This window comes from Capsicum annuum, chromosome 9 (genome assembly GCF_002878395.1).
Source record: "Capsicum annuum cultivar UCD-10X-F1 chromosome 9, UCD10Xv1.1, whole genome shotgun sequence".
Taxonomy (NCBI): Eukaryota; Viridiplantae; Streptophyta; class Magnoliopsida; order Solanales; family Solanaceae; genus Capsicum; species Capsicum annuum.
The window spans coordinates 209,467,121-209,476,407 of record NC_061119.1 but is presented as its reverse complement, the minus strand read 5'-3'; the positions used below and the strand labels follow the sequence as shown (position 1 = coordinate 209,476,407).

The window sequence follows — 9,287 nt, the reverse complement described above, 5'->3', positions numbered from 1 at the left end:
ATTTCTTAGTTTCTACGTAGGACTTGGATGAAGAAGAAATAATAAAATATGTTAGAGGGGAGAGGCCAAATCTACACAGCAAGATTTAGACCAAGGAAAAGAGGGTTCTTGCAGTCATTAGCGTGAACGACATACATTATTGGGCTGTTGAGATACTACTCGAGGAGGAAAAGATCAAAGTTTATGACTGCAACGAACCTACAGTCGACGAGGTCAATCTTTTTTTCCTCATGCAGCCACTGATGGAGCTGTTGTCCATCTTGTTGAGGAAGAGTAGACTGATAAATCATTTTCCAAAGAAAGAGCTGATGAAGAAATCATGGGATTTTGAAGGTCGAAACAAAAGCATGACCCTTCCAAAAAAATGATACCGGTTACGCTTGCGGCTTGCACGCTCTTGCACACATCGAATGTTTGCTGAACGACACAGAAATAGTTGAGCCAATGAACTTTCTGTGCCACAACGTTGTGGCAAACCTGCAAGAGGTCTGGACCTAAGGGGTACTAACTGGAAGCTTAGGGCCTGTGTATATAGAAGAGCCTGTGAAATAATAATTTTTTATTTCAAGTCACACTTCACTTTACTTTAAATTACATGTACATGTAGTGGCAATAATTTTTTTCTAATGAAAGTTGAGTTTTTTATAATGCAATAATTGTCAATCTGTTGTAAAATATATTCTATCTGTTTTGGAAGATAGTTTATCTGTTGCAATAGGTTGGTCATCTATTGCATTATGTCGATATTATATCTATCTAATCTGTTGCAGCAGTGGGAAGACCTGTTTGATAATTTCCAGCAGATGACCTAAATTTTACAACATATGCCTAAATTTGTTTGATATTTTGCAACAATTACACATGAATATCCATGTGCTCGACAACACCAAATCGGTAGAAAATACACCACCATGAAAATTTCAGTAATTAGGCTTGAATATCCATATGTCAAACAGCACCAAACCAGTAGCAATAACGGCAACAATGTAGTATCTTCTTGCTCGATTTTGTTTCTCTTCAGAAGCCTTGACTTTGTTCAACAAACCCCAAATTACACGATTTGCTTGTGAAGGGTGTCGTTCTTTAGACCAATCAAAGTAATCGCATCCACCCAATTTCTATATAAACAAGAAAACAATTATAAAATAATTACAAGTCAATAATTAATCAACTAATTAAATAAAAAAATATTACATTTGAAATCCTACAAGTAAAAAACCTACGACCTATATTTTGTTGAGTCCAAAAAAGTCTTCAATAGAATTTCATGACCGCACATACAATATCAAAAATCATTATCATAAAAAATAGTGGAATATGCGCTCGACATTGTCAAGCTCGATTGGAAAAAATGAAAAAAAGATGAAGAAAAGAAAGAAAAAATGCAAATAATTTAAAGAATTTGGACAGATAAAAAAAAAGATGACGATGTAAAAGAAGATTTGAAAATTTAGGGTTAAATTTTAGGAAGAAGATGAATATATAAGATATTGGGGGGAGGGGGGGGGGGAATGACCATAGTCAGCAAAAAGTGTCAACCTGATACATTTGATGCCTATTTTATTGTACGTGTTTAAAATGAACACTGCCTACTTGATGCCTATTTTATTTTAGGCGTTTGAACTGAACACTGTCGATGGGTTTCACCTTTTTTATTTCAATTCACATTCACTTTTTTACATGTAGTGGCAATTTATTATGTCCAATGAAAGTTGAATTTTTATAATGCAATAGATTCTCCATCTGTTGTAACAGATATTCTACCTGTTCTGACATATAGTTTATCTATTGCAATAGGTTGGTCATATGTTGCATTATGTTGATGCTTCTATATAAGTCTATCAGTTGCAGTAGCGGGAAGATCTGTTTGATAAATTACAACAGATTACCTACCTGTTGCAACATATGTCTAAATCTGTTTGATATTTTCCAACAAATGTTCCGTCTGTTGCAACACATACATTATCAGTTTTAATATTTGAATCTAATATTCCATTTCAATTAATAAGTTCAAATCTAAGGAAAAAATAAAATTTATAAACAAAATAAAATAAATCGAAGCCTTAAGAAATTAGCTAAAATAAATCAATGAATAAATAAAATGTACAAAAATTATTATGGGTATAGATCTCAACAAATACATCAATAATTTAAGTATTGATGCCAAGGATTCCTAAGAAGGGGTGAGATTATTACTTTGACAAACTCAAGCTATAAAGATCTACTCAATATGGACAAGTTGTTCTTCATCTAGTGCTATGGAATTTGAATTTACTCTTCGTGGATCTTTATTGTCAATTACGTATGATTTCTGCGCTTTATGTTATCCATATTTCCATAAAAAGAGTAGAGTTGCATATTGTCAATGTTGTTTAGCAGTAGCTTCTGTATCCACCTAGAAAGCCAGAATTGGTCAATGCTAATCACGAAGATACAACAAAATGAAAAAGGATAACTCATGTGTTCTAGCAAATCAAACAGGTCTTCCTCCTATTTAAATTATTCCAAAAAGATTATATTTTTGTTGAAAAAATGAATCAATTGTTGGGATAAATTTCTACATGAGGAAGACCTGTGTGATAATTTCCAATGGATGAACCATCTGCTGCAAAATATGAATTATTTGTTGCAGTAGATAGGTCATCTATTGGTACAAATAAATGCAGTACAAATAGTTGTTTGATTTGCTAAAATAGATGAGACATATGTTGCAATATATACTTTATCTGGTGAAACAAGTTAGTCAACTATTGCAACAAATGTATATATCTGTTTGATAATTTTCAGAAGATGTGTCATCTGTTGAAACAGAAATATGTTTGTTTGTTAGTTGGAAGACATGTATATTCACCTTCTTGAGCTCGTGCTGCTCTCCTTTGGACATTATACATTGCTCAGTGCAACACACGGACAGAGAAGTTACAATTTTGCTTTTCTGGATGCTTGATAATGCCTTGAAAATTACTTTCCTTCTTCTCTTAGCCTTAATATCTAATGGAGTGGATGAAAACAAAATCTTCTTTGATGGAATGACACTTCTCTTCGATGCTAATTCCTTTACAGAAGCAGTTAATGCATTAATAGCATTAATCACTACATCATGTTCTTCCTGCAGTCTTGATATTTGCATGCAGAACATTTACGGGGAGAGACAAAATCTGTATAACCAGTATGATCATACGCATAATGGTTTGTTTTAAATACTGTAAGAGGAGCATCATTAGCCTCAACAGCAGCACCACTACTACTACCAACAGCTCCATCACCACTAAGACCATCAACAACAACAACCTCACCCTCCAAAATTATTTTTCTTGTAATGCTTGTTACTCCAAACAATTCCATTTTTATTCTGTCGATAACCTTAGGGTCCGATAAAGTTTGCACGGACTGTAAAGTAAAAAAATGGCATCTTCAACTCTCGATTGGTCAGAACTAGTGACGGATGCACAATCTAACATAAATTATTACATATATTAGAATGATGATTAGACCATTCAAAAAAATCATTAATTAAAATAAAAACTTAATTATAATTACTTACTGCATCCTTCAGGGGATGAAGAGATCAAGAAAATTTATATTTTTATCAGTTTTGGCCGACAACCTTCTCAAAATTTTTGGACAGGAAACTTCTTCCTAGTAGTTCACTTGTTGTCTCAAATAAAAAATGGCTTCTAACGCCCAATCCTATAAAATTACGCCAATAAATCAAAATCATTATTGAGTGAAAATTGAATGATATTATAATCAAAGAAAGAAACATTTAGCATGAAAGACCATGAAAAGCCATATAAGGTGATTGTGTTTGGCGCTAACGGAGTCAATAAATATTTGACAGTCATTTTGAAACTTTCATAACCCCAAGGATAGCTATTAAACACCTTAAGATCCTCGGAGAGCTTTATTAAACCAACGCTTATGTTGTTGTTAACATATCTCACCCAAAGATTATTATGTACAAACCAAACCAAGCACAATGACATCTTGTGCTTCTTTGAAAGTCCTTTACCTTTCAACGCTTCTATCAAATTTTTGTTTTTGAAGCTTGGACCAACAATGGACACCAGGTCATCACGATCACGCGACTTGACTTTGCCTTTTAGGGTATGCGGGGTGCTTTTTTAGGTTAGAATAGGCATAACTTGAGAAGGAGGATAACATTTTAGTCTAGTAACTATGGCAAACTCCTTCCAACTAAAACAAAAGGCATGCCACAGTAATTTATCCATACCTCATCCATCTTATCTTTGTTTTCATACATAAACCTACACTTGAGAAGTTCATATACCATTTTTATTTAGAAACAAGCATTATTGTCCTCCGGCAAATCAAGATATTTCTCTAAGCAGTTGTCCCTGAAATAAGCATTCAATTTTTGTTCTTGAATTATTTTTCTGAAGCCGTCAAAAGATTTTTCCATGGCTGATTTAACCATGAAATCACCCATTAAATCTGTGACACTATCGCACTGCATTCTCACGGGATAACGATCAATGCTGAAGGTTTTGACCAACTCTTCGGCTGAAGGGCTATTAGCATTTAGATCAATCTTTTGAAACATTCCTCCTCCCCCTGCTCATCATGTTCTTCTCTTGATTAAGATAACGCTTATAAAGCAAGCTCATAGAGTGGTGGATATAGCCTAGCTGCTTCACTTGTTCCTTTACTTAGACTTGATTCGGTTTCTATTCTTTTGGGAGCCATATTATCTAAAATTAACATGAACATAAAAAAATATTATAGTTGATTAATGCATCGTTAAAAAAAAGATAACAATAAATCAAACAAGCAAAATAGTAAAATAACAGTTCCAATAGATCACTTATCTGTTGCACCAAGTAATATATCTGTTGCTGCATATAACAAACCTATTGCAGCGGATGAGCAATCTGTTGCAACAATACAAAATGTATCACTCATCTTTTAAGATAGATAAATGGTCTGCGCAATAGATCACACATTGTTGTAACATATAAGTGATATGTTGGAACAGTTAAATAACCTGTTGTAACGGATGAAATATTTGTTGCAATAATACAAAATATATCATTCATCTATTAAGAAAAATAAATGGCCTGTGCAGCAGATCACACATCTATAGCAACATCATCTGTTGCAACATATGAGTAATCTATTGAAACAGTTAAATAACCTGTAGCAATGGTTGAGTAATCTGTTGCGATAATACAAAATATATCACTCGTCTATTAAGAAAGATGAATGGTTTATGCTACAGATCACACATCTGTTGCAATATATGAGTGATCTGTCGGAACAGTTAACTAACCTGCAACAATGGCTTAGTAATCTGTTGCGATAATACAAAATATATCACTCATTTATTGAGAAAGATGAATGGTCTGTGCAACAGGTCACACATCTTTCGCAAAATATAAGTGATATGTTTGAACAGTTATCAACGATCAATATTATTTAGATTTCTTCCAAGATAGGATCGTCTATCGCGACAGATGAATGATCAGTTGGAAAAATAAAGTCTTAGACATTTTCTATTGGAAGAGTTGATACGATTTTATCCAACAGAAGATTTATCTGTTGCAACAGATCATTAATTTGATATTTTTTCCGTTGCATTAGATGGTTAACCAGTTGCATTAGATTTTTTTTATTCGATTCTTAATCTGTTACAATATATGTTTAATCTGTTGCATCAGATAGTTAAACTGTTGTATCATATGCTAAATCGGTTGCATCAGATGATTAATCTATTGCATTAGATGATTAATCTATTGCATCAGAATTGTAATCTGATGGTTCTCCTAGTACATCAGATGGTTGATCTGTTGTATAATATGACAAATTTGTTGCATCAGATAATGAATATATTGCACCAGATGGATAATTTATTGGAGAAAATAAAAAACAGTAGCACGATTTTGTTTAACAGAAAAATAGCAATATCATCATTTTTACCAAGAACAAGAACAGAATAAATCAACCCAAATAGTTGTTTTATTTTTATAAACACAAACAACAAAAATCAAACTTAAAAAGTGCAACAAATAACAAAATATCATAAGAGAAGAAATACCAGAAATTATGATTTTATTCAGATCGTATTTCAAATTAATGCAATAAATATTGAAATTGTTAACTAATACTATAAGAGAAGTTGGCTCAAGTTCCTGTTTTTCTTCAAAACTATAAAAGCCATAAATTTTTTACCTATGAAAGAAGAAAAGGAACAATGAAGAATTCAAAGTTGTTGTGGCCGGAGAGTAAGGCTGTCACGTCGATTGAAGGTTGAATAATTCGAAGCTGTTGTGGCCAGAGAGCAAGGGTGTCACGTCGATTGAAGGTTGAAGTCGAAAAAAAACTCGAAGCCCAACTATTTATCGTCGGAAGTTGAAGTCGCCGAGGATTGAAAGGAGAAATTTACAGAACTGTTGGTTGAGAGAGAGTTGAGAGACGCTGTCGGGAGAGAGAGGGGAGATACTAGTTGATTTGGATTAAAGAGGGAAACTCGAAGCCTAACTATTTTTCGTTGAAGGTTGAAGTCACCGAGGATTGAAAGAAAAAAATTTTGCAGAACTGTTAATTGGGAGAGAATTGAGAGAAGTTGTCGAGAGAGAGGAGAGAGACTGGTTGATTTAGATTGAAGAGGGGTGTGAGTTGGGTTGATTTGTATTTTTGAAAGATTAGAAAGTTTTGAAAATATTAATCAAGTCCACAATTAACTTAATAAGTTTTTTAATGATGTTTGACCCTTTAAGTTGGTCAATGACACCAATCTTTCATTCAAGACTTAAAAGACACATTTCCTTCAAATTTCTCAAGTAACTTCTTAATATGATTTATGAAAGAAAAAGTCAAAAAGAGTGAGCTAGGTGGTACTTGATTTGACAAAACGAAGCAATGACTTCTTTAAAAAATTGGTAAAAAATCGTAATAAAAAGTTATAATTTATAAATTATAATAAAAAGTTTAAATTTATAAAAGTTAAAAAAGTTATAAAGTTTTAATTCATAATTTGTTTTAAAAAAAACTCAATATATTATCACATCACTTCTTTATATCAAATCATGTAAACATAATAAATTATCACGTTTTTCAAAAAAAAATTATAAAACGTAATAAATTATTATGTTTTATAAAAAAGTTTTGTAAAACGTAATAAATTATTACTACGCTTTACTAAAACTTCTTTGTTGTACACATCTGCTATCAAACCGTCAAAAAAAGGTAAAAACATACTCCCTCAGTTTCAAAAAAATGACCTACTTTTCTTTTTAGTTCATTTCAAAAAGAATGACCCATTTTTTTTTTTGGTAATATTTTAATTTCAGCTTTCCACATGACATGTTTATGACCACAATATTAAAGAGTATTTTGGTACATTTGACACTACTTTAATTTAAGGCCACAAGATTCAAAAGTCTTCTTTATTTTCTTAAACTTTGTGCTGAGTCAAAGTAGGTCATTCTTTTTTAAACGGAGGGAGTAATAAATTATTATGTTTAGCCTATTTTGGTAACTTATTAAATAGGTGATCTATTTTGATGACTTTATTCATATTTTGGTTTATTGTGATTCCAAGTTTGCAAAAGTTACATCTCAATATTTTCTAGAAAATGACTTTCTTTGGCTAAGAGGGAAGTTATTTTTTTACAAATGGAGGAAAATGAGTTCCATTGCAAAATATTTTCCCAAACTTATATTACAATCAAACAAGGGAAAATAGGAAAATATTTTCCAGAAAACATTTTCTATCATACCTAACACACCCTAGGGAGAAGAAAAAAACTACTCCCTCCATTTCATAATAAGTGAATTGTTGGAGTATTTTTTATGTTTCAAAATAAGTAAATGGTTCACAATTCAAGGTAGATGTTGAAAAAATTTTCCAAATTTACCCTTCAGTAAATGTGCGTTGGGAGTGATGAATCATGTGTCTTTGCTTTTTGAAGAGGATAAAAATAAAAAAAAACGATTAATTTTTGTCTTTACTTTTTATTCTTAATATGTGTGCTAAAATCCAACGATTAACTTATTGTGAAACGGAGGGAGTATTTCTCAAAAAGTTAAAAAAACAGTAAAGGAAATCAGGGATTTATGGTGCATTATAAAAAAATACGCACCAGACATTACCGAATGTGTGTAAGCATTTTCTTCATTGAGGTAGGAGAGGATATCTGGGTTAGAGCGAGAGTCATCACGAAGCCAGTAATAGTTGTCTACTCTAATATCCCCGAACAACTCCATTTCGTGACTCACTTTCTTTGCCACCGGCGGTCCCTTCGACATCGTGTTTGCCATAGCTCGCTGGGAGAAAATTAAAGAAGAAGATGAAGAAGAATTTTAGAGTGTTTCCACGGAATTGAGAGCTTAGTGGTAATTGCAGTACAACCTAACATTAAAACAGCACTGGACCATTCAAAGCAGCGTTGGAGTGGCAATTTTTGTAGTGTAGAACCGGTCTTCATCAAAAATGGAAAATCAAAAGGTCAGCAAAAAAAATGTTATAAAATTTATGCATAGCGCATTATCACGGCTAAAATTTATAAACAGTATACTTAAAACTATATTTATGAGATTCATAGTAATAATTTTATAATTATTTAAACGCGCAACTTGTATTTTATATTTGAACAAATTGTTACTATAAAAATATATATACAAATCATTTTATTGCTCATACTTAACTCAAAATAGTTGAGTTAAATATGGTATTATTAGTCACGTAATTTTCGTTATTTGTTACCGAATAAAATAAAAATTCAAATTTCAGTTTCATATTATCGTTTTGATCCAAAATAAAATCAAAATCAAATTCAACAAAAGTTTCTTCTGTTCAATATTTTTGAAAATTCAAATTAAACCATTGCTGTTATTGAAGGTATTTAATTATAATATTATTTTCTCATATAAATTTCATCAGTTGTTTGAAATCGATCAAAAATTTTTCATTCTGAATTTTTTTTTGAACTATAACTATTATTTCTTTTAAATTTTTTTGAGCCATTATTGATTTTTCATTCAAATATAGTGATCAGAATCGATTTTTAGTTAAATTATTTTTGAATATTCTGAGTCATTAACGATTTTTTGTTAAAGTGATCAAAATCGATTTTTTGTTACGTTGTACAATTTAACAATTTATTTCATTAAATTATTTTTGAATATTTTGTAAATGAATTTAAAAAAAAAAAAAAAATGCAACAGTAAATTGAGCTGATCGAATAATATAGTGATCAAATTGATTTTTCAAACTGCTCTAACTCAATTAATTGGAGTTCTGATTCTCGAAATCTAAGAGTATATTC

General features: G+C 31.5%; 1 pseudogene; it reads right to left on the bottom strand.

Annotated features, from left to right (window-relative positions):
• Positions 1–8,298, bottom strand: part of LOC107848689 — a 238,589-nt pseudogene extending 230,291 nt beyond the window's left edge.
• Positions 8,299–9,287: the final 989 nt, after the last annotated feature.